A 9047-nucleotide genomic window follows, 5' to 3' on the forward strand; every position below is an offset into this window, starting at 1 on the left:
TTATGGGGCTTAAGACCTCTCCTTATTCTTTGTTGAGGCCGTGGAGCCCAAAGGTTTGGAGGGTGAACCAATGAAACTGGAAGATGTACACAAGTGTTGTCCCTCTTTTTTTGCAAAAGACGTAATGTACAGGAGGTCAGGTCGTGCTAAGGAAACGACACCATTGAAAATCGCAATGGGTGTGTTGCTCCAATGCTTCATCCAAAAGGAGCACAGTCTACCTAACAATAATCAAGTTTCCATGTACTTCATCCAACAATTCTTCGTGCAAGATATAATGAAGAAGCACGTCCTTTGGACAAACCGTCCTTTCAACACTGGTGTCGGACTTGGAAGAGCTAAAGAAAGGACACAAGCACGTCGTAGAGAGGCAGACCCACCTGCACGAAAGAGGCCAGTTGTGCTCCTACTAGATGATCATGAACAAACTGTTAATATTGTGTCTCAAGGGGCTACACTAGCCAGCCAAGGAGAGAGCATTCTCTCACTACAAGAGAAGCTGGCATCCAAAGAAGTAGAAGTAGTTATTTTAGAGAAAAAACTTGCCAGATACAAAGTGCGGTACAATCCTCTCTCTCCCCTGCCTGAGGAGGTAGGACCAAGTCACGAGGCATATATTCAAGAAACGGTGGGTATGCTTGAGGCAGCATTGAACGCGGATCTTGAAGAAGCAATGGATATCACAATTTCTTAAAGACATTGTAGACTATAGTTGAAAATTTTAATGGCAATTTTTCCCGTCCTTTTTTGAGACACATTGTATTCTCTCTATGTTTATAGCAATGAATTTTCTTTGGAGTTGCTAATTGATGACTTTGTTGAGAATTTGGTTTGTAGATGTCACTTTGTTCAGGATTTGAGAATGTTATTTTATTTGGTTGCCACATCATGTCTTCAATACTTATGTTTATGAGAAATCTCTTCAGTACTTGACCCTAAACTTAATGGAGAAGACTTATACATTGTCCAAAGATGTGCATGTTGCTCCTAATTCAAAAAAATGAGATATATAGCTCAATAGGGAGCTACAGTGAGATAGAGTAGATACATGTTTACATTTTGGCATCTATTACAGGCACCAGGTCATCAACCTCTTCATTGTCTAAAAATTATGTAACCACTTCCCTCTCCATCTCATCGTCGCTACATCTCTGTTCCGCCACAATTTCATGAGTTTGAAGCACTCCAAAGTGTACTTCGGTCGCACGTGTGGCTATCTTCGTGGGTGCATGAAGGAAACGCATGTTACAAAAGATGTACACAAGGTCTACGGCACGATCAGGACAAGCGATTTCTACGCTTTGAGTGCACAAAGTCATAAGAAGATCAATTGCGCTCATAGCTACCACTGGATGATGCAATTGAAAGTACCCTAGTCGCCACGTGTTATAACTCAACTACGTCTCCTCCATATTATTTCCACCATATTGGGCCTGAAATCTTTTTTATGCTATTAAGAAACCAAAGATCTTTGAAAGTTCCTTCCCTATTGGCATAATCCACCCTCTACTGAAATGCATCCATGCCATCGTCGCTTGGTAACAACTGCGAGCAGACGTTTCTAAAGTCTCTCATCACCTCTTTGTTGGCAGCTTGTCCGTTCATCTGAAAATTTGGATCCAAGACAAATGCGGCACCATGCAATGGTTTGTGCATTTGAGACCATTGTTTTTCCACAAGATGCACGATTTGTGATCTCTCCCTTGCACTGTAGTGTTTGTATTCTTTGGTTTGACACAGCGCCTCTCACATGATCCAATAAACCTTACCAATGACAAACTTATCTGCGTTGACAACCCTTAGTAGTTCCACATAGGACTTACTAACCCCAACAAGTTTGTCAATGTTCCGCCAAAAGAGAGGAGATTGCACCAAGGACACACGTTTTTGAGCTGCTTCGTGGTGGCTTGGATACTTGCTAAGCCAAGCCTCCCAACAACAATTTGCAACAGTTTATGTAAGAGCCGCTCGCACTTCACTGAGTTTATTCAAAACATAGTATAATGTAGCGGATCATGTGGCACAAAAAATTTGAAGTGCTTTTTTCGGAGACTTGGGGCAAAATAAAGCATATGTAAACTGATGTTCCCGTATAAAACTGACTATGTGATTGGCATCAATAAGAACCTGTTTTATGAATGATAATCTTCCCATATCCTTTAGGAGTAGATTTAGGGTGTGTACTGCACATCTAAGCCATGTAATTTCTGAGTACTTTTCTATAATGGCTAAACCCGCTCCTTGGTAGTTGGAAGCATTATCTGTAACAGTACCTGTCACATTCTTCAGTCCATCCAGTCGAGCGATATCTCGCTCATATACCTTTATCAAGTAGAGAGATGTCTTCTCTTTTAATGAGGTATCAATAGCCTCCAAAAACATTGCACCTTTGGGACAAATTACCATGACATTAATCAAAGGTCTTTTCTGACAGCAGCTGGTCCATCCGTCGAGCGCTATGGTATAGCCAAATTCTCGAGCAAAGTCAAGCACCGTTCACTTGAGAATCGCTCATGTACTGCTCTTGAGTTTGTCCACATACTTTGTTCGCATTTTATTATAATCAGGATAGATGAATCCCTTTTTTTGCAGTTGACATTAGGGAATCTTCGAAAATAGGATTTCTTATGACATTAAATGGGATTCCACAAGCCATGAAGGCTTGTGTCCACTTTAGATGCAATTCGAGCATGTCCTGTTGAGTGAATGCTGCGTGTAGAGTCCTAGGCGTACTGGCTCTGCTGGATGTCTCGGGACTTGCATCTATCCCTCCCATGTCACCATTTGGAAAAGTGTAAGGACTTTGAGGTGTTTGTCTTGTTCCCATTGGAGGTCCTTGGTTAGCTCGCATGTCCTCTTGATCTACACTCACTTCTTCTATGTTGACAGATGACCCACCTATCATACCCTTCTGTCTCTTAGGAAGAATTCTTGCCTGTTTGCATCTCTTTATATATCCTGCAAAATGGACCCATATGTCTTTAGGCGGTGCTCCACATCCTTTCACATTGGGGCTAGTGCCAAATAAATGTTCTTTGATGCGAGTTGCATTGCCGTGCCACTTATGCCCACAATGTTTGCATTCCACAAACAAAATTGTTTTGCCTCTCTCTTTTTCCTCCACATTTTACCACTCTTTTCCTCGCACCATGCTTTCTGACTTCAACAAAATATATCCTACAATCAATAGATACACTATGATTATAATTTTTCACCATAATCACGCAATGAGAAAGATAGAAGGTTATAGATATGATTTGCTAAATTAAAATGATGAATGAATAGTGTTAAGATAATATTTTAGGGAAGATCACCAATGGATATGATCGCGCAATGAGAAAGATAAAAGGTTATAGATATGATTTGCTAAATTAAAATGATGAATGAATAGTGTTAAGATAATATTTTAGGGAAGATCACCAATGGATATGCAATTCCTGGCTACTAGGAGGTAAAGAGCGTTTGCTCAAGACAACCTAGATGAGCGATGGAGTCATCTCACATTCCACTATCTATGTCTCTTGGAGGTAGGAGCTACTCCTCAAACACAACCAATCGAACCTAAAGTAATTGAGGTCTCTAGTCTCTATATCGGTAAGAGCATGAGCTCGATAACATCCATGTGACTCCTAAGTACTATGCATGACTAATATTCACTAGGAGGTAAGAGCTTTCGCTCGCTCACAACCTAGTGAATTCTATAGTTGATTACCATATTCACTTAGAGGTAAGAGCATAAGCTCGATAACAACCAAGTGAATCCTACTTCATACCTTAAACCTCACTTGGAAGTAAGAGAATCATCTCATAAAAACCAAGAGGCACTAAGTGGACCTATTCTATGCAACCAAGTGAATCCTACTTCATACCTTAAACCTCACTTGGAAGTAAGAGAATCATTTCATAACAACCAAGAGGCACTAAGTGGACCTATTCGATGTCTATATGGAGGTAATAACATTTGTTCATGACAACCAAAAGACCTTACGTGTATGTGTATCTGTTCCAAATTGTATGAATTAACACTACATCTATGCACATATTATAGCTATGATAGATTTTAACCATCAAATATCACTTTTAGTATCTATTCTAAAACAGATAGAGCTACGAGTATTTATCTATAACTGTTACCAAGTGTAACAGAGCCAATGGTTTCCTCGTATGTAGTAAACCAATGCCTATGAGGTGTGACATGCAACGAAGCAAGGTTGAATCAAGAATCCATGTATGGGATACTTCACCACTAACAAGGAGTTTAGCTGGCATATAACTCTGCAAAGAGAGTTTCCTATGCATCATAAAAGACATCATTACTTTCAGTCAACATATTAATGTCTTGCACATCACTGTCATCCTGAACTATGTTCAGTTCTTCAATCTTAACCGAACTCTTTGGTTTCTCCTCTTTATCATCATGATCTTTGCCTTTACCTTTTCCCTCCTCTTTGTCACGCTTCCAAGCATAACAATCCTTCTTTAGATGACCAAATTTATCACAATAATGGCATTGAACATTGCGGCGACCACGAGACTTTGATCTATCCTTTGATGCGTCTCTATTGCCCTCTTTCTTGGACTCACGTTGCAAAAAATGGCCCTTATGTTTCTTATCATCCCTTTGCACATAATTAGCTTCACCATAATGCAAGCTAGTCATGGTCTTCCGACACATCTCCTCTGACAAAAGTGCACTAGTAACATCATCGTACTTTAGCATACGATTAGGAGCAGATTTACTAATAGTTGTGCAAAAACTATCCCAAGAGGGTGGCAACAAACAAAGCAAAAATATTGCTTTCATCTCATCAATGGTCATCTCACTCTTCGCACACGCACCGTATTCGCGCACTCACATATATCAACCTCAACATGCTTGTAAATTTTTTTTCAAGTACAACATGCAAAAGGTACTATGTAGCACGTCAAGGAGTTATTGTGTCTATGTAATTTACATTCTCATTGTGATCATGTTGACTAAACTCTTCTCCCACTTGTTGTGATCTAGGTACCCAAGATAAAGGAAACTACGATAGTATGTGCACAAATTGCAGAAGGTAGAGTGTGTTGCATACCCTGATACAAAGACCAATTTCACAAATCATTGTGACAAAGCACTTTACTCTAAATCCAATATGGCATATGAATTCCATTTTCTTAATAAGTTGTACACAAAACCTTTCTAAATATTATACAATGATCAATACATAGGAAAATTTGCCTCCAATTTTTCATTCAATAAGTACAAATGAGTACATTTTGGTGAGTGTTTTACTGCTCTACAACAGAAGGTGAGGTATGAAGCATAGAGGGTGAGGCAGGGGTGATGGTTAGTGTTTGTGGGGGTGGGGGGGGGGGGGGTGTGTAGGAGAGGCAAGGGCATCATACATGGATGGAGAGTGATGAGGGGGCAAGAGACTTGGAGAGGTATTTGGGGACAGGCTATTGCATTGTTGGAGGAGCTGGGGGGTATCTCCTAGGTTGAGGCTGTGGAGTGGGCCTTGGTGCACAAATTCAATGTACACTCCTTCTAGGTGAATTATAACATGTGACACTCAAGAAAGGGCTCCATTGACCTTCACACATTCCTGTGGAAACCATGCAAGGAGTTTGCAAGGAAGCAATGCTTCCACTCCACAACCAAAGAGATAAGGCTCCAGTGGGAGTTCTTTTAACAAGTAAGATCAAGTGAGATTCATGTTTCCAACATACACATAGTGTTTGGTATATAAATGTCCTCTACTCTCTTTTTTATACACTAACTCATAGGGTGGGAACACACCTGTGTACACTTAAAACCATACATAATAATACACTTTGATTTTTGAATTGTATAAACACTTGATACATGTTACCCCACTCTCTCTCTCTCTCTCTCTCTCTCTCTCTCTCTCTCTCTCTCTCTCTCTCTCATACATTAGGAAATTTCAGAGGTCATTTGGAGGGCCATATGAAGAGAGAGAAAAATAGAGCGCGTCCAATGAGCATGAAGGCTACGTTACGTAGGAAAGTACGTGGAAAGACTCAAAAAATAGGAAAATAGCATAAAACTTTCACGAATCTAGGATTGTAGCATAGTAATTTCCTTCCTTTTACCGAGCTTTTAGGTGCTTGCATGTGGTCCCACTTTTGATATTCTCTTATGGTCATTAACGTACTGGAGGGTGACCATTAAGCCCGCACAAGATATTGGAATTCTAAAACACTTTCCCTCCATTAGAATGCTTTCAAAGTGAATCTCCCTCCACTAAAGCTTTTCTCTGAGAGCTATGGCGTCCACGTCTTCTCGCCCAAGAGGCTCCAGGTGTTTACTGTCTCTCACACCAACAACCAACAACTGCACTTTGCCTAGAAGGCCAAGTAGTAGCATATCCTCAATTACAATACCAGCTTCAATAAGTGCAGAGAATCAATGGGTTGGACAAAGGATAAACAAAGGTTCATGGGTCCTCATGCAACCAAGAAGACCCAAGAGGTCTAGTGGTATCAACGTTTACCGCTCAGCATGGAAGGCCAGAGTGTTGGATTTCAAAGTTGAAATCGGCAAAAGATCTGTAAAGGAAGTTCTTGTTCAGCATGTGTTTACCCATCCTGAGGTGATAGCAAACGGTGGAAATGTATCAGATATACATCAACCACGTTGCAATTGTAAGTACTCTTGACATGTGAACTTACTGATACTCTCATTATAAATTTTCTTATATATTTTGCAATGTTTCTCCCGCTTGTTATGAGTAATGTCTCCATTCTTCACAGCTCAATTACATTAGATTTGTCATTTGTACTTATTGATACTCTTAGTTTAACTCTTCTTATATATATTGCAGATGTTTATCCCTCTTCTTATGAGCAATGGGAGCCTGTGGAGTGCATAATAGGCCTCTTCCATGTTGTTCATGCCCACATTGGTTCTCTACAGTACTCAGAGAGGAGCAGCAAAAGACTGGCTGATGAGGGAATCCTTTTTTATGACCACTTTTACCAACTCAACTCAGGGAATAAGAATGGCATGTTGGTGAAAGTGCCTCTACCAACCGATTGGAACACTGTGGACTGGCCAGTTCCCGAGGAAACAATGGTGGAGGCAATGCGAAGTAAGCTCTACAAGGATATACAAAGGTCTCTACGTAGCTCTATTCCTACCAAACTGGTTAGAATTGCAAACTTCTGTCCTGTTGCACTCTTTATAGAGCTGTTTCATAGCTACAACATCCGCGTTACAAAAACTATGCTCATGTGCAAGTCATTTCAGCATTCATCCTGTGACAAACTTCTTGACAAAGGATGGTATGCAAAGGAAGAGATTGTTTTACGGTGCGAGGTCGCGCTTGATACTCTAGTTGTCAAGTACATGATTGCAAGCCAATCACTGTTACTCTCGTTTTGGTATATGCGATCACAAATGCTCAAGGGTAAGTACATTCCTATGGACCAGGTTTCTGCAGGTTTGGAAGATAATCCTGCTGTGGATGTGGAAGTGATTGATAAAGAGCATGGCCTACTATTGGTGGTTACAATAAGGGAGCTATGCAGTCTTCAGCATTTGCGGCATGACATCATTGAAGAGTCAATGGACAAGGACCTATCAGATTTTTCCTTTTTCCTAGCTGGCCGTAAGGTGATGCGGCGAAGGGAAAAATATATTCTGTGCAAAGAGTTGGATGGTCGGGTTGAAGTAGTGTCAATGTAACAGATATTCTTGTGAACCCAAGTGTATACAAATGACTTTCAAGACATGAAGTTTATTGAGCTCATTTTTCAATTGTGCCCTGTGAAAAAGTGTGCTTGAAATACATTTCTTTACCACGTCAAATCTCTCTCTCTCTCTCTCTCTCTCTCTCTCTCTCTCTCTCTCTCTCTCTCTCTCTCTCTATATATATATATATATATATATATATATATATATATATATATATATATATATATATATATATATATATATATATATATATGTTAGACAAGACAAAGACATGATAGAAGAGTCATCTTAATCCATTAGAAAGTACAAACTCGTCCGTGAACAATGGACTGAGATACAATTTCTGTAAGTATGGAATCAGAATGTCTTCAAGGTAAAAATCGAAGGAATGCCCCTCGAAAGAAGGTGGTGAGATAGTTGTTCCCGGCGGATTTAGTTCTCCCTTTTCAGGAGTATCATCAATTAGTAGTGTATTAGTTGCATCAAAGGGTACACCGATTTGGCTAAACGGTTTGTACAAAAGAGGTAAGTGTGGTTTTTTAGGGTGGTAGTGGCCCTCAACGGTAACGCATTTTCTTTGATCATACAAAAAGGCAAAATCTGACGTGTGAGCATCGCATACACTGCAAACTATTGCAACTAGTGGCGACAAGTTTTGCCTTTGCATTGAAGACCATATGGCAACTCTGAAGCGCGGAAGAAGAAACTGAATAAATTCCTTGGTTCCTGAACGAACCACGACTCGACAAGTTCCCATCCGAAACGTTTGCAAATCCTCAAAGGGTCCTCTGTCACCGAGAGGCACCCGCATCAACAGCAATCCATTGACGTCCAAGATAATCAACCTCTGTAAAAGTTGACAAGTACATATAAGTAGTTAGAAGCTGAACATATTTTGCCATACTTGAATAGACATTACCGGAACAACCGTATCTACAGGTAGCAAGGGTCCATACTGGGTCTCTGTAGTGTTCATGTCGTTGTTGCTCTCCTCTGCTTTATCTTCATAGTCATCATTCACATCTTCATCAGGGGTCTCCCCCATGGCTCTTTCTGCCTCATTCAAGGTTTCCTCCAAGGTCTTTTCGTCTCCCTCGGTTGATCGGCTTGCCTCATACATCCTTGCCTGATCCATATCATTTTGCTCATCCCTAGGCCTGCTTTCCTCATCCATATCCTTTTGCTCATCTATAGGCCTGCTTTCCTCATCTTGGGTTTCAGCCATAGGCTCTTTTGGCTCCTCCACTGGCTGACTTGGCTCTTTCATTGTCTCCTCTGGTTGTACCTTAGCACCTTCCATATGCTCATTTGACCTTTCCTCATCCTCGGCTCTTTCATCTTCTGCTGA

At 40.6% G+C, this 9047-nt stretch overlaps 1 pseudogene; it reads right to left on the reverse strand.

Moving 5' to 3' along the window:
- Window positions 1-1278: 1278 nt before the first annotated feature.
- LOC147424562 (uncharacterized) lies at window positions 1279-9001 on the reverse strand (annotated as a pseudogene).
- Between the last annotated feature and the right edge of the window lie 46 nt (window positions 9002-9047).

The sequence above is a fragment of the Adiantum capillus-veneris genome, chromosome 25, assembly GCF_014529385.1.
Source record: "Adiantum capillus-veneris isolate H3 chromosome 25, ASM1452938v2, whole genome shotgun sequence".
Lineage (NCBI taxonomy): Eukaryota > Viridiplantae > Streptophyta > Polypodiopsida > Polypodiales > Pteridaceae > Adiantum > Adiantum capillus-veneris.